Source organism: Bos grunniens, chromosome 22 (assembly GCF_055505025.1).
Source record: "Bos grunniens cultivar Pamir isolate PY7600 chromosome 22, Bosgru_T2T1.0, whole genome shotgun sequence".
Lineage (NCBI taxonomy): Eukaryota > Metazoa > Chordata > Mammalia > Artiodactyla > Bovidae > Bos > Bos grunniens.
The window spans coordinates 46,880,752-46,904,470 of NC_141186.1; the positions used below are offsets into that span (position 1 = coordinate 46,880,752).

The 23,719-nt window shown below is 41.2% G+C and overlaps 1 protein-coding gene and 1 long non-coding RNA gene across 7 annotated transcripts in view; one reads left to right on the forward strand and one right to left on the reverse strand.

The window, feature by feature from the left end:
• The window catches only part of CACNA2D3 (calcium voltage-gated channel auxiliary subunit alpha2delta 3), a 900,680-nt gene that overhangs the window by 568,041 nt on the left and 308,920 nt on the right, over positions 1–23,719 (reverse strand). The window lies entirely within an intron of this gene.
• LOC147348376 (uncharacterized) lies at positions 16,102–17,356 on the forward strand. Its single transcript, XR_015151533.1, has 2 exons — positions 16,102–16,235; positions 17,239–17,356. It is a non-coding gene; the product is annotated as an uncharacterized LOC147348376 (long non-coding RNA).

A 23,719-nucleotide genomic window follows, 5' to 3' on the forward strand; every position in this document is an offset into this window, starting at 1 on the left:
TGTATGCAGGTCAGGAAGCAACAGTTAGAACTGGACATGGAACAACAGATTGGTTCCAAATAGGAAAAGGAGTACGTCAAGGCTGTCTATTGTCACCCTGCTTATTTAACTTATATACAGAGTACATCATGAGAAACGCTGGACTGAAAGAGGCACAGGCTGGAATCAAGATGCCGGGAGAAATATCAGTAACCTCAGATATGCAGATGACACCACCCTTATGGCAGAAAGTGAAGAGGAACTCAAAAGCCTCTTGATGAAAGTGAAAGTGGAGAGTGAAAAAGTTGGCTTAAAGCTCAACATTCAGAAAACGAAGATCATGGCATCTGGTCCCATCACTTCATGGGAAATAGATGGGGAAACAGTGGAAACAGTGTCAGACTTTATTTTTCTGGGCTCCAAAATCACTGCAGATGGTGACTGCAGCCATGAAATTAAAAGATGCTTGCTCCTTGGAAGGAAAGTTATGACCAACCTAGATAGCATATTCAAAAGCAGAGACATTACTTTGCCAACAAAGGTCCATCTAGTGAAGGCTATGGTTTTTCCTGTGGTCATGTATGGATGTGAGAGTTGGACTGTGAAGAAGGCTGAGCGCTGAAGAATTGATGCTTTTGAACTGTGGTGTTGGAGAAGACTCTTGAGAGTCACTTGGACTGCAAGGAGATCCAACCAGTCCATTCTGAAGGAGATCAGCCCTGGGATTTCTTTGGAAGGAATGATGCTAAAGCTGAAACTCCAGTACTTTGGCCACCTCATGCGAAGAGGTGACTCATTGGAAAAGACTGTGATGCTGGGAGGGATTGGGGGCAAGAGGAGAAGGGGACGACAGAGGATGAGATGGCTGGATGGCATCCCTGACTCGATGGACGTGAGTCTGAGTGAACTCCGGGAGTTGGTGATGGACAGGGAGACCTGGTGTGCTGCGATTCATGGGGTCGCAAAGAGTCAGACACGACTGAGCGACTGAACTGAACTGAACTGCTGGTGTAATAGAAGAAACACAGCATTATCAACCCCAAAGTCTTCTCCTCCCATTTTAGTTGTATTCCATTTTTTTCTGACTACCAAAGCAAGATGTTTGTCACCAAACAGTATTTATACATGAATAGTGTGTATGCATTTATACATTGTATGTATATATACACATACATATATAGATAGCTAGGACTTCCCTGGTGGCTCAGACGGTAAAGCGTCTGCTTACAGTGTGGGAGACCTGGGTTCAATCCCTGGGTCAGGAAGATCTTCTGGAGCAGGCAATGGTAACCCATTCCAGTACTCTTGCTGGAAAATCCCATGGAAGGAGGAGCGTAGTAGGCTACAGTCCATGGGGTTGCAAGGAGTCGGACACGACTGAGCAACTTCACTTTCACTTTCATATAGATAGCTACAGCTGTATCTGTGTCTATATCTATATACAGATAGATGTAGATATGAAAGGTTGTTGTTGAATCACGCGAATACACCGGGATTCTTGGCCCCCGGAGGAGAAGAATTCAATCCGGGGCCAGAGACGAGGCTTGATCGCTCAGAGCTTTTGTGTAATAAAGTTTTATTAAAGTATAAAGGAGATAGAGAAAGCTTCTGACATAGGCATCAGAAGGGGGCAGAAAGAGTACCCCCCTGCTAGTCTTTAGCTGGATGTTATATAGTCACTAGCAGTCTGTTAATGAAAGAAAGGAATGTCTTAAAATTCAGAATGGCACCAGGCCCCTCACCCATAAGATGCATTTTGGGATAAATGGTTTATCCTGGGCCATAAAATGATTAACTTGAATCTTGAAGAAGGGCAGACCACCATACAAATAGTTTCATTTACATAGATTAGGGGAACAATATCCATACTGGTTTGTCAAGTAGGTTCTGGGCCAAGAGGCGGAACCGACTTGGAGACAGAGTTTGGGGTAAAGGCATAGTACATTAGCATAGCTTAAGACAAACATTTCCATAAGAAAAAGGCATTGGTTATCTCTAGACTCGAGAATAGCTACTTCAGGCGAAGCCGGGTGTCATTATGGCAACACAATATTTTAAGAGAAACCTCCCTTTAAATTTGTATAGAGAAGGAAAAAATATTGCTAGTTTGTTTCCTCCTGCCGCTTAAGAGACATAAAAATGTCTGACACTTGCAGGCTATTTCCTCTATTTGGAGACCCCTGGCCTTCCTGCCTGTTACCCTCTCAGATACATTCTATGCATGATCTTTTGCCCATTGTTTTTCTCTATAAATTACTATTGCTCAAGTTTGGTTCCTTAAAAGTACAGAGGTCAAGAATTCTTGATACCCCAGGCTAATATTAGTCTGCAGGCATATTTTGTTTGGCGCAAGTAGTGAGGTATGCACAATGTTTTGAATTTTAATTCATCACCAACATTTCTTTTTAATGGGATGTTTACGGCAAAACACCGATTTCCAGCTCTGACAACAGTGGGCCTACCTTTCCACATGGCAGTAGCAACTGGATAAGAGCAGAGGAGACCTAATGAGGGGCAATGTGTTGTACTTCTCCCACTCTCTCCCACTCTGATACAAGACTTGGAATCAGTACTGTTTATCATTTGACACCTGGCTTACTAGACTTCTGCTCCCTGCCTGGCTCAGATGGGTTCTGGAGTTTGCAGTCTCTGGAACATTTAGTTCTAACTCATTCACAGACAGCAGAGGTTCACTCTGTTCAAAGTAGGGGGAGAGGGATGAGGAGAGAATGATTTCATGGACAAATAAGAAACTGTGAAAGTCCTTTTCCTTCCCAATCTCTTCTATGTTGCTAAAGACAAGAGGTGGCAAAAACCAAACATGAAGGCTGAACACAGTGTTACTGACTCCACAAGGAAAGGATGCTGTATATGGAGAGCAGAGCCCTGTACCAGGCTGCCTGTGCAAGATGTGTCTGCTTCTCATGGTAAATACTGGGTGGACATGCCAGGTGAGGAGAAGAAAGCACCTCCTATGCTGGTCCTTCCCCTTCTCATCTGCCTACTTCTTCCTAGCCAAGAAGTCTCAAAGAATTAAAAGCAATAGACTGGGATTCCCTATATGACAATCCAGTATATGGAAATTGGAACCTACCAGTCATGAGTCTTGCAACAAATTAACCATAACGTAAGACACTGCCTAAAGGGAACTGTGCCTGATTATCATGCCCATTCCCTGGCCTCCCCACCACACAGACACACATTCACTGAGACAACAAAGCTAAATAACAAGAGAAAAGGCAGACAGCTGGTGATAGAGAAGAATTCCTGGTCTAGTCTGATTTCCCCAGATTCGGAGATGGTTCTGGTGTACAAAGATGCCCCTTCTCCCCCTCACTGTATGTTGTCTCTTTCACCAATAAAATAAGAGGAGTTCATTCAAGGTGCTTTTCTTCAACAGTTGTTCTTTGCTTTCTTCCCCACGCACCTTCATTCATCACTTCTGTGTACCAGGACAAATATTCCATCTTTAAATGTTTCAAGCAGCCCTTCTCTATCAGATCAGATCAGATCAGATCAGTCACTCAGTCGTGTCCGACTCTTTGCGACCCCATGAATTGCTGCACGCCAGGCCTCCCTGTCCATCACCAACTCCCAGGGTTCACTCAGACTCACGTCCATCGAGTCAGGGATGCCATCCAGCCATCTCATCCTCTGTCGTCCCCTTCTCCTCTTGCCCCCAATCCCTCCCAGCATCACAGTCTTTTCCAATGAGTCAACTCTTCGCATGAGGTGGCCAAAGTACTGGAGTTTCAGCTGTAGCATCATTCCTTCCAAAGAAATCCCAGGGCTGATATCCTTCAGAATGGACTGGTTGGATCTCCTTGCAGTCCAAGGGACTCTCGAGTCTTCTCCAACACCACAGTTCAAAAGCATCAATTCTTCGGCGCTCAGCCTTCTTCACAGTCCAACTCTCACATTCATACATGACCACAGAAAAAACCATAGCCTTGACCAGACGGACCTTTGTTGGCAAAGTAATGTCTCTGCTTTTGAATATGCTATCTAGGTTGGTAATAACTTTCCTTCCAAGGAGCAAGCATCTTTTAATTTCATGGCTGCAGTCACCATCTGCAGTGATTTTGGAGCCCAGAAAAATAAAGTCTGACACTGTTTCCCCATCTAGTTCCCATGAAGTGATGGGACCAGATGCCATGATCTTCGTTTTCTGAATGTTGAGCTTTAAGCCAACTTTTTCACTCTCCACTTTCACTTTCATCAAGAGGCTTTTGAGTTCCTCTTCACTTTCTGCCATAAGGGTGGTGTCATCTGCATATCTGAGGTTACTGATATTTCTCCCAGCATCTTGATTCCAGCCTGTGCCTCTTTCAGTCCAGCGTTTCTCATGATGTACTCTGTATATAAGTTAAATAAGCAGGGTGACAATATACAGCCTTGACGTACTCCTTTTCCTATTTGGAACCAGTCTGTTGTTCCTTGTCCAGTTCTAACTGTTGCTTCCTGACCTGCATACAAATTTCTCAAGAGGCAGATCAGGTGGTCTGGTATTCCCATCTCTTTCAGAATTTCCCACAGTTTATTGTGATCCACACAGTCAAAGGCTTTGGCATAGTCAATAAAGCAGAAATAGATGTTTTTCTGGAACTCTCTTGCTTTTTCCATGATCCAGCAGATGTTGGCAATAGGCAGGTATTAACAGCCATTTCTACAGACAAGGCAGGGTCAGAGAAAAACGGATCACATTCAAGTTCCCAAGCAGTCAGCAAATATAGGGATGGTTTCACATCCACCAAAAACCCAAGCCCTTTCCTTGTTCTGTCTCTTACCTTCATCTCAGCAACTCGTAAAGTGCCTGACCACAGGTAAGATGGGCACTCTGTTTCTCAGAGGACTGGCCCAGTTCTGCACACAGAGTATGCCCTTGCCCTGTTCATATATATCAGATGGGCATTTAAATGTCTGATCAGACTAATGAAGGATGGGTTCATGGGTGCATAAATGCTGATTCAGGGAGCAACTGAATTAAGCTATTTTAACCAAGGGGCATGATTCTTGATACTCTTCAGCTAAAGAATTGGCACTGCTGTGTGAATGTCAGTTCATGACAGTGCATTCAACTCAAGGAAAAAAAGAGCCACTCAACAACAGCTTTAAAAAAAAAAAAAGGTTTATGTCTAGAAGTAGGCAGGTACATCTGTTCAAAAACATTCTTTGAGGTTCAGCTTCTCCCATCTTGCTACTCTACCATCCTCAGCTGAAGGCTTTCATCTTCATGGTAGCAGTATGCCTGTTTCAACTCCAGGTATAGCATCAGTGTTCCAAACAGGAAGAAGGCACAAGGGGAGAAATTCTTTCTTCACCCATTTGTTTAAGTGATGGAAGAAATCGTCTCTAGGAATGTCTGCCAATATCCGATTGGGCAGAGTTAGGTGACATGGGCATTCAAAGATGAAAGGGAGTCTGGGAAATCAAGGAGAGGAAAACAAGGGCAAAAAGGGTTGAAATAGGCTCTGTGAATTATCCTCTAGCGTCTACCATAATGGGTTCATTATATAAACCATCATTGATAATTTAAGCAGATTCAAGCAAAAAGAATATTTCTTTGTGATTTTCTTTGTTCAAGAGCCAGTATAAAACAGAGAGAGGCAGCTTGAAGACAGGAAGGAGGAGTATGAATAGGGTGAACTTCCTGAGGAGGATGAGGATTGATCTGGACCTTAAAGAAAAACATCTCCTGTACTCACATCACTTCTACCACCACTATCAGCCCCAGGAACAGAGTTCAGATAAGACTGCTCTTCACATCTATTCCTCAAGGCTCACTGCAGGTATAACCCTTAAACCCAGGTCCACTTGAGCTGAGCTGAATCTCTGGAACTGGAGAGAAGAGAGGTGGGGGCACCCCAGACAAGAACAACAGAAGCACATGTCCAGGGTATGGTTAAGAAAAGGGAAGGTCACAAGTCAACGCTGCTGGGTTTTGGGGAGGTCACAAGCCCACAGAGGAGTGAAGACAAGGCTGGCCAGGGAAGATCTGAGGGCCCTCTGAATACCCGGAGGTCTGGATTTGCCAGTATCAGGGTATCAGAAAGACCCTCATTATTAAGTGTTAACAGTGATGTGATGCAAATATTACACTGAAGAAACACATCAGACAGTTGTGTGGCAGGAAAGAGGAAAAGGGGCAGATGGGAGGGGAGGAAAACAATGAGAGAGCTGGTTCCATTTTTCCTGATTTCAGAGGAGTATTTGGTCTCCCTTGGAGAGGAGAGCATATATCCCAGAGGTAAAGGCACACTGACTTAGGGAGTTTGCCAGCCACCAGTCTTCTCTAACTGCCTTGCTTGATACATGTTTTATGACACAAACTTGTCCCATGATCACAGCTTATTGAACCAGAAGTGGGTACATGATGAAAACACAGTTTCTCCCTCCTAAGAAATTGGGATCAGGACTCAAACTCTCTAGTCCATTAAATGCCAGCACTGGCCTCAAAAATGCACATCAATTCCGGTGTGGGGCTCATGTCCCTACAAAGCAGAAAAACCAGATCTGCAAAGAGGGTGAAAAGTAAGCAGGAGATACCAGTGGGTGGGAGAGAGACTGCCTTGTTTGCTAAGAACTCTCCTCTTCCCTGCCCCAGGCATCCTTGAGTCCTGGCTATCTTGATGCCCTTGGGTTCCAAAAGCTAATTCTCTATCCTTATTTACATAAAAATCAAACAAACAAAAACTCCTTCACACAAGCTAACTTGAGTGGGTTTCTTTCACTTCAAGCATAGTAGTCCCAATGGAGACAGGTATTTAAAAATAAGACATGAAATGAGCTGAACAAAGGTGACCCAGGCTGCAGGCTGTTATATCCAGAAGGTAGAAGGTGAGCAACTCCAAAAGCCATAAGATCATTACGATGGGAGGCACCAGGGAGAGTGATGAAGCTGCTTCATAACTACTGATCTTGACACAACGGCAAGGTTTCTCTACCATACCAGGTGGAAATAGGGCCCCAGCCAGTCAATGTGACCACCTCATACCTGGTCAAAGATTGGGTACTGGCATCCCCAAGTTTCTAGTGCAAAGTTATACAACAGGCACAAGATGTATGCTTGCTCATTCATTCCAATATTCAGTTCTTAACAGAAGCTACCAGAAAACTGAAACAGGAGAGCATGGCAGCTCCCAGCCTTTTCCCCACATCTTGCCCTACACATCTCTCCCATCTGCCTTCTCCAGAGTTATATATCCTTTCATAATAAATCATTTACAACTCTGTATTATATCAGCTTCAAATCTCCTCAGTGAAAAACTTAAAATAATGGGCATGGAAGGAAGCAGTTTTTAGCAGGAGCAGGTCTCACCTTCCACAAAGGGTTCAGTCAATCAGAAGTAAACTCGGACTGGAGATGTAACTCGGACCCTGAACAGAGTCCCCGATATCCGGCTCAGAGACGGCACTGACAGGTCCAGGGCCGCGCCCCACCACCGGGTGCCTCAGACTCAAGATCCGTGCCTCTGGCGACTCTGCGACCCCTACGAGCCCGGGACAGGAAGGTCGCTCCTCAAGTGACTCTGAGGAGCCTGGGACACGACGCCGACCCTCAGGCAACTTCCAGACCCTGAGGAGCTCAGGCACGACGGGTGCCCTCAGGTGACTCCGCAACCTCGAAAAGCCAGGAACAGGATAGCCGACCCTCAGGCGACTTCGTGACCCCGAGGAGCCCGGGGCAGGGCGGCCACCCTCTGTCGATTCCAAGGAACCCTCTACAGGACAGTAGCCAGAGGAGAGATTGGAGACAAAATGGTGGAGAAGGACCTTACGCTCATCGCAAGATTATCTCGCGAGAACACCAGAAAACAAAACAAAATGTATTTTACCAAAGTAAAAATGGCACATTAATCTTTTCGATATTATATAAAGCTTAAATCAAGTACATCATTTTTAAAGATGATCACCAATCTACTAGTGCCTCTCTTAATGACTGTTAAATTACCCCTTTAATGGATAATTAATGCATTTAATATCTCTCACTATTATGATTTCTTTTATGCAAATTTAGAATGATAATAGCTAACAAACACAATACTCCCTTTATCATAATTTAGCCATCTAAATGCCCTTGCTAGGAAAGACAGGTCACCTTAAATGCTTTAGTAATAATTCAATTCAATCTTTCTTTTTAAACAAATAAATATGCATTAATTATACATTGATTTTTCAAAGACTTGTCCCATCTCCCAGGGAGTTTCACTGAAAATCAACAAGAGGTCATCCTGATTTCCTAAAGCAAAATTTACTTAGGATGATTTTCATAACTGAAAATTGTAAGTCTTCATGTTCCTTATTTGGAGGCTGATAAAGACAAATCACTTATCCTAAGGAGTATCATAAAACACAAATTAGTAATTAAAATCCCCTACATGTCAGCTTCCAAATTATTTTTCCACCATATTTTGGAAGTAACCCACAAGAAAGTTAAGGGGGTAAAAAGATTTACTTAGAAACCAACAGATTTTCCATACTCAAAGAGCATTAGAAGCAGTAAAGGAATGATTCTTCCCCTCTTCCTACTACCCTTCCCATGGACTTAACAAAGCCTTTCTTGTCCTCAGAGAAATTTTGGTTAGCCATTTGATCATCAGTAATTTATCATAATTCCATTTATCTCTAATATTTTCCTTAATACAACCCCTACGAAACTCATATTTATAGTGTGTGTACATCTATATCTCTTTCCCACACCCCACCAATATGCTGTCAAGCATACACAATGTCTGTCTACTTGTGGCCAGTGAGTGACAGTATACCAACCTGCAAACACCCTCGGGCAGAGATTATCTGTCTCCCTTGTCACCTGAACACAGTGTTAGCACCTCTGTTATTCACTGGGCTTCCAGACTACCTGAGTTTAACCATCTTAAATGACCAAAGAGATGCAAGGATTCATGTCCATCCACTCTGTAAAAATCAAGGAAGAAAAGAATGGAGCAAGTTTTGTACTGGCACCAGGAATCCTCAAGGAAACCGATCTGTAGGCAATCAGGGATCCTTGAATACAACGAAAAGATTTCTTAAACATCCGTGTGGGCTGGGAGGAGTGATCAGTAATGTCTGAATTCCTTGGCTGAAGGCATGTCGTGATGCAGGAACACATATTCTGATTCTCTAGAGCTTGCATTTCCAGGAAAGCTATCTCCTGCAAAGTGGGGTCTCCAAGAATCTGATTTAGTCTGTGGGCAACTATGAGCCAAGGAAACAATACAGGGGCAAATACTCAAGGGGTTTCATTTCAATTAGCAAAATTCAAAAACAAACACAAATGTACTCAAGGAACCTCCAACAAGCATGACCATTATGCACTGTTTATAGTGGCTAAAGCCAGGAAAAAAGTCTCTCAATAAAGGAATAGAAAACTAAAGTGGTGCATTCATATCTAACACAGTGAATACAAGCAATTATTGTAAAAAAAAATGAATATAATAAAGCAAATTACAGAGAAGGGGGCAACAGAGGATGAGATGGTTGGATGGCATCATCAACTCAATGGACATGAGTTTTATCAAATTCTGAGAGATAGTGAAGGACAGGGAAGCCTGGCATGCTACAGTCCATAGGGTCACAAAGAGTCAGACATGATTGAGCGGCCAAGCAAAAACAACATACAAAATCCTAATAACACTCTGAATTTTGTAAAGTATGTGTATGGGCATGTAATCATGTTTTGAAAAATGCCATTAAGGAGAACCACCAATTTAAAGAACTGGTTGTTCTAGGTATTACAATATAGATGCATAATTTATCACAGTCTGCTGATAGAGATGTTTATAGTGACATGTAGAAAGTTTACATGCATTTCAGATCAGATCAGTCACTCAGTCGTGTCCGACTCTTTGCGACCCCATGAATCGCAGCACGCCAGGCCTCCCTGTCCATCACCAACTCCCAGAGTTCACTCAGACTCACGTCCATCGAGTCAGTGATGCCATTCAGCCATCTCACCCTCTGTCGTCCCCTTCTCCTCTTGCCCCCAAACCCTCCCAACATCAGAGTCTTTTCCAATGAGTCAACTCTTCGCATGAGGTGGCCAAAGTACTGGAGTTTCAGCTTTAGCATCATTCCTTCCAAAGAAATCCCAGAGCTGATCTCCTTTAGAATGGACTGGTTGGATCTCCTTGCAGTCCAAGGGACTCTCAAGAGTCTTCTCCAACACCACAGTTCAAAAGCATCAATTCTTCGGCGCTCAGCCTTCTTCACAGTCCAACTCTCACATCCACACATGACCACAGGAAAAACCATAGCCTTGACTAGACGGACCTTTGTTGGCAAAGTAATGTCTCTGCTTTTGAATATGCTATCTAGGTTGGTCAGAACTTTCCTTCCAAGGAGTAAGCGTCTTTTAATTTCATGGCTGCAGTCACCATCTGCAGTGATTTTGGAGCCCAGAAAAATAAAATCTGACACTGTTTCCACTGTTTCCCCATCTATTTCCCATGAAGTGATGGGACCGGATGCCATGATCTTCGTTTTCTGAATGTTGAGCTTTAAGCCAACTTTTTCTCTGTCCTCTTTCACTTTCATCAAGAGGCTTTTGAGTTCCTCTTCACTTTCTGCCATAAGGGTGGTGTCATCTGCATATCTGAGGTTATTGATATTTCTCCTGGCAATCTTGATTCAGCTTGTGTTTCTTACATGCATTTAGGCCCCTTTATACTCCCCAATTTGTAGCTATAATTGTCTTGTTTTTTGCTATATAAACGGAACACCACATTAGGTTTTATAATTTTTGCTTCAATGATAACACATGATTTAAGAAACTTATAAAAAGAATAGTCTATTATAGTCACCTCTATTGTCATCCATTCCAATGTTCTTCTTTCCTTTCTGAACCTCTAAGTCTTCTGTTATCATTTCCCTACTATTTAGAGAACTTCCTTTAGCCATTCTTTACAGGGAGTAAAAGATTCTCTTATCATTACTTACCTGAGAATGTCTTTATTTCTTTTTTTGCTGAGGGATATTCTTTTTACAGTTTGAGTACTGAAAAAATATTATACTACTTCCTCTGGCCTCCATGGATTAAGATAAGAAATCTGTCATATTTCAAGTAGGTGTTTCCATATAAGTAACAAGTTCATTTTTTTCCTTTAGTTTTCAGAAGTTTCATTCTGATATATCTTCATGTAAATTTCTTTGGGTTTATCCTATTTGGAGTTTACTCAGCTTCAGCTTCTTGGATCTGCAGTTTGTCTTGCATCAAATTTAGGAAGTTTTCAGCCATCATTTCTTAAATACTTTTTTAATCTCACTTTCTCTTCTCCTTCTCGATCTTTGATGATATGAATGTTAGGCCCTTTTTTATTATCCCACAGATTCTATATTCTGTTTATCTCCACTCTACTACTAGCTCATCCAGTGAGGTGAGTTTTTCTTTTATTTTGGTGATTGCGTCTTTCAATTCCATAATTTCCATTTTTTTATAACTTATTTTTCTTAGTTGAGATTATCCAATTTTCATTTGCCTAAAGAAAATAAGTAATTGTTTGTTGAAGTATTTTTATGATGGCTTCTTTAAAATCTTCATCAGATAGTTTAGATAAAATCCAACATCTGATTCATTCTTGATTCGTGTTGGTTGTTCTCTTATTCAACTTGGGATTTTTCTTGATTCTTGGTATGATGACCTATAAGACCTTTTAGATCTAATACCAAAAAAAAAAAAAAAATTTCTTTTCATCATAGGGGAATGGAATGCAAAAGAAGGAAGTCAAGAGACACCTGGAGTAATAGGCAAGTTTGGCCTTGCGGTACAAAATGAAACAGGGCAAAGACTAACTGAGTTTTCTCTAGAGAATACACTGATCATAGCAAACACTCTCTTTCAACAACACAAGAGATGACTCTACACAAGGACATCATCAAATAGTCAATACCAAAATCAGACTGATTATATTATTTACAGCCAAAGATGGAGATGCTCTTTACAGTTAGCAAAAACAAGAACTGGAGCTGACTGTAGCTCAGATCATCAACACCTTATTGCAAAACTCAAGCTTCAGTTGAAGAAAGTAGGGAAAATCACTAGGCCATTAGGGTATCATCTAAATCAAAACCCTTATGATTATACAGTGCAGGTGACAAATAGATTCAAGGCATTAGATCTGGAAGACAAGAGTGCCTGAAGAACTATGGACAGAGGTTCATAAGATTGTACAGTGATCAAAATCATCCCCAAGAAAAAGTAATGCAAGAAGGTAAAATGGTTGTCTGAGGAGGCTTTACAAATAGCAGAGGAAAGAAGAAAAGTAAGAGGAGAAGGAGAAAGGGAAAGATATTCCACACTGAATGCAGATTTCTAGAGAATAATAAAAAGAAAGACAGAGTTCTTAATGCAAAGAAGTAGAGGAAAACAAAGACTAGAGATCTCTTTCAGAAAATCAGAGATTAATATGTCTCACTATGATTATATATATTTTTCTTTTCCCTTATATTTCTTCTGACCTTTGCTTTATGTATTTTTCTTTGTTGTTAGGTCTCTAATGATTTATAATGTCTATCTTCTTTGTGAATAGTACTTTTAGCATTAAAAATATTCATCTTTGTTTCATTTAAAAATTAACTAATTAATTTTAAAAAGAGATAATTAGAGACACCAAGGGAATATTTCATGCAAAGATGGGAACAATAAAGGACAGAAACTGTTAGGACCTAAAAGAAGCTAGAGATTAAGAAGAAGTGGCAAGATACACAGAAAAATATACAAAAAATGTTTTAATGACCCATATAATCATGATGGTGTGGTTAGCCACATAGAGCCAGATATTCTCCAGTGTGAAATCAAGTGGGTCTTAGAAAGCATTACTAAGAAAAAAACTACTGGAGGTGATGGAATTCCAGCTGAGCTATTTAAAATCTTAAAAGATGATGCTGTTAAAGTGCTACACTCAACATGTCAGCAAATTTGGAAAACTCAGCAGTGGCCACAGGACTGGAAAAGGTCAGTTTTCATTCCAATCCCAAAGAAAGGTGATGCCAAAGAATGTTCAAACTACCACACAATTGCACTCATCTCACACACTAGCAAAGTAATGCTCAAAATTCTCCAAGAGAGGCTTCAGCAGTACATGAACCAAGAATTTCCACATGTACAAGGTGGGTTTAGAAAAGGCACAGAAACCAGACATTAAATTGCCAACATTCGTTGGATCATAGAGAAAAGCAAGGTAATTCCAGAAAAAAAATCTACTTCTGTTCCATTGACTACACTAAAGCCTTTGACTGTGTGGATCACAACAAACTGTGGAAAATTCTTGAGATAGGAGTACCACACCACCTTACCTATCTCCTGAGAAACCTGTATATGGGTTAAGAAGCAACAGTTAGAACTGGACATGGAACAATGGACTTGTTCAAAACCGGGAAAAAAGTACAACAAAGCTGTATGTTGTCACCCTGATTATTTTATTTATATGCGGAGTATATCATGTGAAAAGCCAGGCTGGATGAATCACAAACTGGAATCAAGATTGCCAGAAGAAATACCACCAACCTCAGATAGGCAGATGGCACCACTCTAATGGCAGAAAGTGAAGAGGAACTAAAGAGCCTTTTGATAAGCATGAAAGAGGAGAGTGAAAAGGCTAGCTTGAAAATCAACATTCAAAAAACTAAGATCATGGCACCCAGTCCCATCACTTCATGGCAAACAGAAGGGGAAAAATGGAAACTGACAGATTTTACTTTCCTGGGCTCCAAAATCACTGAGGACAGTGACTGAAGCTATGAAATTAAAAGATGATTCTTCCTTGGAAGGAAAGCTATGACAAAGCTAGGCAGCATATTAAAAAGCAGAGACATCACCTTGCTGACAAAAGTCTGCAAATTCAAAGCTATGGTTTTTCCAGTAGTCATGTATAGAGGTGAGAGTTGGACCATAAAGAAAGCTGAGTGCCGAAGAATTGGTGCTTTCGAATGGTGGTGCTAGAGAAGACTCTTGAGAGTCCCCTGGACTGCAAGGAGATCAAACCAGTCAATCCTAAAGGAAATCAACCTTGCTTGGAAGGACTGATGCTGAAGCTGAAGTTTCAATACTTCAGCCACCCTAAGGAAAGAGCTGACTCACTGGAAAAGACCTTGATGCTGATAAAGATTGAAGGCAAAAGAAGAAGGGGGCAGAAGAGGATGAAATTGTTAGATAGCATCACTGACTCAATGGACATGAATTTGAACAAACTCCAGGAGATAGTAAAAGACAGGAGAGCCTGGCATGCTGCAGTCCATAGAGCTGTGAAGAGTCGGACATGATTTAGTGACTGAACAACAACAACAATGATGGGTAATTTTCAATTTTATCACTGGACATTTGTATATTATGAGACTCCAAATCCTATTCCTCTCCTTTAGCAGTCTCTCTCTCTGTTGAGTTGAGCAGGAGAGCTGGGGTGAATGTGTATGTAGCTTTCCACTAGGCCCTGCCAACAGCAAAAGTGGCACACTGAGTCACATCATCTTATTGCATTCAGGTGGGATGGCAGTTCAGCTCTGTTCTCAGCCCTGCTGATATCTTCCCAGTGAAAGTGGGGCTCCAATCCAATTCACTTCATCTTTTAAGCTCTGTGTAGATGTGTAAGTTTAGCTTCCTGTTGAGCTCCACTGCCACCAGAGGAGTGGGCAATGAGAGATGTGACATAGTGTTTTATTACTGCAGACTGGACAAGGAAGCCCAGCTCCCCACTGGGTCCTACTAACCCCAAGGGAGAGGAGAGGAGAGTGCTAACTGGTCCAACTCCCACACCTTCCTTCCACTTTGTTGTTGTCAGTGAAGGTGAAGGCTCAGCTGCCCTCTGAGTACACTCACAGGGACTGGGGAGACTGGAGTGCCAACCACCGCACATCAGCTTCACCAGTCTCCCTGATGCCACAGAGGACCCCGTCAGCACTAGTGGTGTACCAGGGTGGGCCAAAAGCCAGAGGGCCAACTAGCTCTGCTTTATACCATCTCATTCAGCATCATCGCTGCTGTGTGGGTGGGGAAGTACAAGGTCAGCTTCCCGCTGGGAAGGGAGAAAGGAGAACACTGATGAGCCCCAACTTGCACTGCCTCATTTAGTCATTTGTTTGTTTCTTTCCCCTCCCCTCCACACCATGAGGCATCAGGGGTTCCCTGACCAGGGATCCAACCCATACCCCCTGCAGTAGAAGTGCAGAATTGTTGGGGGCCAGCGTGAGGCACTCCGCCCATGGCAAAGGTCATGAGGAAGGAGGCTCGACGTATGCAAAGGTGGGATCGAGCCTCAGGAGTCCCCCTGGAAATCCTCAAGCATCTACCCCCATAACCAGAGCCTGCCTACTTTACTACTTTGTGCTCTCACCTACACCTCTGACTTTACGGGGGGCTGTCCCCCACCACCTCTTTCAGAGAAGGAGTTAACTTAGAGCTCCAGTTAATAAAAACTCCTGGGCATGACAAGAATGTTTTAACCTACAAACTCCTCTGAAGGTTCTCTAGCCTGCCTGACAGGCTTGTCCAGCCACATGTGATTGCTCACAGCCTCCCAACCGTGAGAGGCACGAGATGCTTTAAACCTTCTAAAATCAGGTTCCTTAGAAAAGTTAGAAAACCATTAGTATAAGTATAGTGGGCTGATTAGAAATTGTACTGGTGAAGGGTTTTTCATTTGTTGAGCCAATGTTTGTTGCTAAGTCTCCACATCCCCTGCCCTTACACACATTAATGAATATATAGAAGAAATAAGTATTAACCTTTGATATTAATCACATTAGACCTTAGGCTAAGTAAATTCTTTCCTTAATTAAAACCCACTACACCCTCACCCTATAGGAATGTAACTTTATCTGGTACCTTCGGAAGGTGGAGTCTTTTTTAAGAATAATCACCCCTGGAGAAATAAGTGTCCTGGCAGACTGATCGCTGTCACAAGGAGAGGGTCATAAATTGTCAGCAGGCCCCCTGGCCAGAAGATGATGTAACACCCCTAAGACCTCTGTATACATTTGTATGAAGCACCTGACTTTGATAAAAGTCAGGACTGCTGACCCCGCATGACTTTTGCATAACATCTCAGTGTATAAAAGTACACCATGGAAAATAAAGAATTGGGATCAGTTTCTCGAAATACTGGTCTCTCCATGTTGCACTCTCTCTCAAACTCTGGCTGCGTCTCCATCTGGAGCGCGGAACCCACCAAGCTTACTAATTATGCCTGGGCTTCTAAGATCCGACCAGGGATGCCTCAGTGTCTCCTCTCCTTCGGGAGAATGGAAGGACGCCTGCGGCCTACGTAAGTGGTGCAAGCTTCTTGTCTTGAAGTTTTATTGGTTTCCCGCATAAACCAAGCTACTCAGCCTCTTTTCTCCACTGAATTTTCCTGCTGAGCTATCCTCATTCTATTACTCTTTACATCTCTAATTAATATCTAATTGAAGCTATTGTATCCTGATCCTCGCTGATGCAGTCCCCGCTTCGAACTCCCTGGATCAGCCGGGGCTGGACCTCGGCACTTAACCACTTGACTTAACCACTTGACTGCCAGGGAAGCTCCTTCATTTAGTCTTGTTGACACAGGGCAGTGGTGGGGGCTCAGCTCACTCTGGAATAGGAGCACTGCCTGTGTCCCCCAGCAGGGCCGGGAAGCTCAGCTTCCCATTCAATCACACAAATACCACACAATGGGTGCAGCTATCACTGCCTGCTTCAGTCACACAGTGAATGAGAGACCAGTTTCTTTCTTAGTTCTGTTCACACCACCAGGTGGGGGAATTGAAGTTCTGCTGCTTGATTATACTGGCTGGGAGCATGGGGTGGAAGATCAGCTCTCTGCTTGCCCCTGCTAACTCCATGGGGGGCAGGACAGGGCAGGGTGGGGTTGAGGGACTGTTTTTTTCATAGGTATTTGTCTGGTATAGAGTGAATAAAAGGATTTTTTGCTTTTAGGCCATTCTTTTTCTAGTCCTCTGTCTAGGGGAAGAAGATTTTCTTGTAGTCTGTGCTTGTTGGCAGTCCAGGTGGGAGGCTTCTGGTATGCTCTGTTCACGATGTATGAGAAGTAATGAAGAAACCCAGGGGACCCACAGCCATGTGGTTCCTCAAGTCTGAAGGTCCTCAGGCCATCTGTCTTCTTCCTTCTACCTTTCAAAGTCTTCCTAAGCTCATTCTTTATGTGATGTCTAGAGGGTTTTAGTTGTAAGTGGGAGGATCTGGATATAATGAGACTACTCCATCTTTCCTAGAACTGGATGGATCAGTAATGTTCCAACGTTTTTTTTTTTTTTTTTTTTTTTTAGGAAGAATGGTTTCAGTATTACTTTGTACAATTCAAATATTACTTTTATAGAAGCCTGAAGAATATTTGGGCAAAGGAAAACTAGCTCCAAAACAAAGTATCTGAAGACAACTCTACCATGTCCAGAACACATTCATTCATTTGATATTTATCTATTGAGCATATACTAAGTTACAGGCACTGGCTAGTTGCTGGAGTTACAAAAACCAAGAAGATAATAGACACTGTCTCCATTCTCACATAGTTTACTATTTGAAAGAGAGATAGACATTGAACAAGTAAATAAATACCTGGCTACTCACAACTGTGGTAACTGTCCCATAGAGCTGTATTCACTCCTTCCCTTTCCAACCTCCAATGCTCAACACAAAGTCATTTTATTATCCATTTCACAAGAGGATGTGTTCATTTTTTGCTTTGAATCAAAACAACAGCTCTATAATATTTTGATAAAAATGTGCAGCCTACCTAAATTAAAACATCTTTATTATTTTTAAAAAGAATTCCACTACTTAATCAATTCTGCCCAAGCAAAAGGCACGGTTAAAAAAAAAAAAAAATACAGTGTGAAGCAATACCCAGTAATTCCTGGTCATTATTTGCAACTGGAACTCAGAAGATACAATGCAGATAGCATGAATGGGGAATTTCCACACTGTCAACTTCTACTATAGCCTCATTTTATATTTTAATTAAAATAAATTAAATCCAGACAAGCTTCCTTCAAATTAATGCCTGGAGCCATTTAGAAAAAAAAAATCCCATAGTAAACAGCAACAGCAATATGCATATGCTGAAAGCCTCACAATCCTAATGTATTTGTAATTTTCCAATAAAACCTTTACAGAATCCTAACCAAACCTCATGAGAAGAAAGACACGAAAAAGTGATTTCAATGCTTTTGTTTTCAGGGCCAAATTCAGAGATAAAGAGCATGTTTTTACTTTCTCCTTTAAAATGAAGTTCAGTATTTTGAAGAATGGTATTGTATTCTAGGATCCACTTTGCTACAGAAATGCATCTGCATTTTTTGCTCTAGCCACATTTTCATATCAGCATCTGAAAACACACAATAAATGGAGAGATCCAAAACAAACACCTTTGTTTGCCTCCAATAAGAAAAGGGTTTCCTTATTTATCTTCTGATAATAAAAATAATAAAATTTCATCATAAAAATTAGAGGGCACAGAACTATCAAAATTTTTAAATAGCTATACTTCTACTATTCTAGTGATAAATAGTCTTTTACATGATATCTATGAACACCCACATTTGTAAAAATGGGACCACAACAGTATGAGAGCATTTTGCAGTTTCTCTTTTATTTTGTTTGCCTAAGAATGTAGCATGGCCGTCTTTTCACAGTAATGAATATAGACCTTCTTCATAGTTTTGAAGACTATAACTTATCTCAATCCCCTACAGGTAGACATTAGAGCTGAACAACCAACTTTACCAATACACTTTATATGTACATATGTTCATGAAGCTACAAGACTGTTTAGTTGAAGGACATAAATTTATAGTATATGCATGTAATATATTATATATTAATATATTTAATACATATATTATATGTATATTAACATATATAATATATATTATGTTGTACTATGTGTAGTACTACACATATAATTACATATAATATTGTACTCCCTATTGTAACATTATTGTTGTTGTTCAGTTACTCATTAGTGTCCAACTCTTTGTGACCCCATGGACTGCAGCACACCAAGCTTTCCTGTCCTTCACCATCTCCCAGAGCTTGCTCAAACTCATGTCCATCGAGTCAGTGATGCCATCCAACCATCTCATCCTCTGTCGTCCCCTTCTCCTCCTGCCTTCAATCTTTCCCAGCATTAGGATCTTTTCCAATGAGTCAGTTCTTCGGATCAGGTGGCTAAAGTATTGAAGTTTCAGCTTCAGCATCAGTCCTTCCAATGAATATTCAGGACTGATTTCCTTGAGGATTGTCTGGTTTGATCTCCTTGCAGTCCAAGGGACTCTCAGAGTCTTCTCCAACACCACAGTTCAAAAGCATCAATTCTTTAGTGCTCAGCTTTCTTTATAGTCCAACTCTCACATACATACGTGACTATTGGAAAAACTATAGCTTTGACTAGATGGACCTTTGTCGGCCAAGTAATGTCTCTGCTTTTTAATATGCTGTCTAGGTTGGACATAGCTTTTCTTCCAAGGAGCAAGCATCTTTTAGTTTCATGGCTGCAGTCACCATCTGCAGTGATTCTGGAGCCGAAAAAAATAAGTGTCTCACTGTTTCCATTGTTTCTCCATCTGTTAGTTGTTGTTCAGTTGCTATCACGTCTGACTCTTTGAGACCCCATGGACTACAGCACGCCAGGCTTCCCTGTCCTTCACTATCTTCGGGAATTTGCTCAAACGCATGTTCATTACTGCATCAAAGAATTAATTTTCAAGCAAATTTCCACAATAATCAAATAAATGTAAAGAAACCCTCCAGTGATGGTATCTTTATAGATTTCAGATTATTCACTCTAGTCTGCAAGTGCTGATTGTTGAAGTCATTACAGTCTGGTCTGGAGGAAATTCAAGAGGAAAGTTGGTTTCAGACTTTACTGCAGGGTAGACCCTGAACAAATGTGAGAGATCCACAATTTATCAGTAGACCCTGAACACACCCCAAGACCTATCAGGAAATCAAACCATGTTCAGGACTAGGCGTACTTCTGAGAATGTTGAGTTGGAAAAGGAGCTTTAATCAAAGATATAAAAAATGGTTATTTGGTAGTTTAAATTCTAAATGTTGGCTCTGGGACAAAGAGTTATAAATTACAAAAGTCAAACAATTCACTGGGGATCTTAATAATATACACACAAATAATTCTAAATGAGCCCAACAACTCGATCAAAATTATATTACTGATCCAACCTCCAATACTTTTAACACTTTGATTGAAGGGGAGGGGAAATATTTGTAATTTTTCCAAAAGTGAAAAATAGCAATACTGCATCTTGGTAAATCTGCAGAAGCTATCTAGCAAATAACAAATCACATATATAAGCTCATTGTAAAACTTGCTTGGGGCTTAGAAATGTTTTCACATTTTCCCACAATTTACACAGGAAGTTGTTGTGTAGCAAGGACACAATTAGTATCAAATATGATTAATTCATACTGTGAGGAAACTCAGGAAGTATTTTATGTTTTGATACAGCATTGTGGCTTTTTTCTCCCGAGCCTCCATCCACAGTACAGTAAAGTAGACATTTAAAGGGTTTTCATTCCTTGAAATTCTAAACAGAATGTCAGATTATAATCAGGAAACTTGGGCCTTTTTCTTCCAAAGGCTGGGAAATCTAACTTTCTTGTGATTACATTATTCTTACTTCATGGATGTTACATTTTCTGCAATATAATGAAACCCAAAGAAGATTATTTTAAAAAATTAACTCAAGCAAGTGCTTCAGTCCAAGAAAAGTCCATGGCGAAAAAACCAACCACTTCATATTTTAAGGAGCTTCAGTTTGCTGGGTTTGAAGGTAGGCATGGAAAATGAGCAGGAAAGCCTGGCAAAGGGCCATTCACTCTGCAGTTGACAATAAAGCACCACCACAGTGTAACCCACAGGATATCTACTAGATCCTTTCAACTCTTGCTGAAATCCCAACTACAGTTGAGAAGCGTAAGACCACTCTTGCAGAAGATGCTATACCACCAGAGCTCCTCTGTGTTGAAAACAGGATCTAGAACAAATTCCCACTCTAGTATTGGGCTCTAACAACTCTCCCAATATACACATCCACACCAGGTGGTTTGTTGTTTAAAAAATAGGAGATTTTCTTTCCTCTTTAATGAAAAAAAGAAAGAAAGAAAGAACCTTTGCCATTGTAATACTTACAAATTAACTTTCCATGAGTCTCAAGCTTCTCTGAAAACCAGTTTGATGATTTTGTTGTTGTTTGATTAAAGCTATCCTAACTCCTTTTTAACATTGCTTTTTAAAATTTGACGATCTCATCCCCTATTAGCCATGCTCTGGGGGAAGAAATGTAGCTCATTAGGAGTGGAAATCTACAGCAGCTGCCAGTCTTTCTGCTTTTGTTGTTATTGTCCAGCTTAGAATTTACTCTGTATACCAGAGGGCTTGGCTTCATTACCTCCACATCCAACTACCCTATCTTTCTCTAGGAGCATCCTTCCAGCTTGAATCCTTAAGTCAGAATGACTGACCAAAGACTCAACCTCCTTGGACTACAACAATCATCTAATCCCTCCTATTGTCAGGGGCAAACAGCCAGTGGTTAAGAAATTTTTTTTTTTCCATTTTCAAAGTAAACCAAGCATAGATCTGTAAAAGGCACATCAACTTCACTGTCTTGAGGAAATCTACAGAAACTAGATAAGTTGTGTTAATACACACTAACCAAATTCATCAAGGAGATGAAGTCTGAGGAGTCTCGCAAAAATTAAACAAAAGCAACCTACACAAAGAGTGAGATGGTTTAAATGAAAGAGCCTTCCTTAACCTCTTCACTGTCTTTTGCTAAAGGGAGAGAGAGATCACTGAAAGGAGAAAGAAGATCCATTTGGATGACCACAAAGAAAATATTAAAAAGTAAAAGCTAAAAAAAAAAAAGAAATACTTGGAAGCTGCAGATTTTTAGCTCTGGCTTGACATTTTTAGGGACTTTTTTTAACATCCAGAAATGGGCTCACAGTTGCACTGGTGTGAATCATCAGCGACATCTAGTGGATAGCAATATTGAGGTGTCTGACTATAGCTTCAATTCAAATCAGATCTCAGCCCTCAGGACCTCACCCTATCTTAACATTTTTCATTGGTGAGGGTTGGGGGTGGGGTAGGGGGACACACACACACACACACACACGTATGTATATATAGGTGACCTCCACTTACTTTAATTCAATAAGTCTGTCTGAGTTTAGTCTGAAGATAGGAACATGGAAGAAACTGTTAAGTTGCTTAGTCAGCCTGGCAAGGATCATGCATAGGAAGAACCGGAGAAAATCTGACTGTTGTACAGGCTGAGACCTGGGTTTTAAAAGGCTGCATAGCTGCTCAGATTGATTTAATTCGAGTGGAAGAAAAGAGGGCTGCACGGTAAACAAACACCAAGGTAGTAATTACGTGACTATGGCCAATGCTATTTCACCCCTGTCAAGCACATTATGCTTCAGACATTTTTCAAAATGACTTGACATTTTTTCTGCGTGACATGTTTCGGGTTTGATACAGTGAAAACAGCTGGTTGCCTCCTGCTGCCTGTCCGATCCAGCAGTGGAGAAGTAGCCTTGAAAACTCTTCACTTTCCTGCAGGATATTTTAAAACCTGAAAAAGGAGCTCACTGATATCACATGCTAGTTGGAAGGCAGAAGGGTGTGGGGCAGACAAGGTACAGACTTTGCAAGGTCGAAGGATCTAAGGAGCTGGTCCCGACTCCCTGTTTCCTAGTGCACCCTGCAGGTCCTAGCTGTCTGACCTTGGGGATGTTATTAACCTGTTAATCATCCCCTGTAGACTGGGAAAGCACTACCCACCTCCCAGAGTTGTGGTGTGTGATAAGTAATCAACTGGGTGCCCGAGCTTGATAACCTGGTTGTGATTATTGGATGAGAAGCATCGTGCAGGCAGGAAGCATGTTCCACGTGTTTATGAATACAAGCAGGGTTTTCAGAATAACAAAAACACAGCACTTCTAGTTACATTTAAATTTCAAACTCAACAGGGTGTTCTATATTTTATCTGGCAATCTTAACTACCCCTTTGCCTGGAGTAATCTTGGTTTACAACTCTTGTCCAAGAGTATTTTAACAAGCTTCTCTTTCACTTTTAAAAGTATCCTGATTTGAGCAAAACTACTTTTGGATTCCTAATTCAAGCCCACCAAGCACAATGCCATGGATGTAACAGGTCCTGACGCACATCTTAAACAACCAAAGGAACAGTTATTTTCTGGAAAGGAAATCCAAGAGAAGCACATGTGCCCAAGATGTTTGCTAGTTTAAAATCCTCTCTCTGTTACACACTTTGAAAAATATGCTTTATGAAAAATCGTATTAGTCTATAGATATGTATTGATAACCCAAAAGTATCAGGACTCTCCGACGCTCTATAAAGCCAAGTGACCAGGAAGAAAGCATTTCCAGTTCATCCTACTACACACATCCTACACACATCCTATGTGTGTACTCAGCACACACATAAGCCAACACTTTGAGTCCTGACTTCTGGTAACACATTTCAAAACAAAGAAAGGGAAAAGATAATAAAAAGGACGGAAGGAAAGGAGAGAGGGAGGCAGGGTGGGAAGGAAGGAAGGAAAAAAGGAGTTAAGAGAGGGGAGGAGGGAAACATAAAGCTGGGGGCTTGGAGAGACAGAGAAGAAAAGGAAAAAAGTCAAGAGTAAAGAAAGATACAAAAGTAGTAGACAGTACAGACAGACATTAATAAGGAGATATACAGCATAACATCTTTG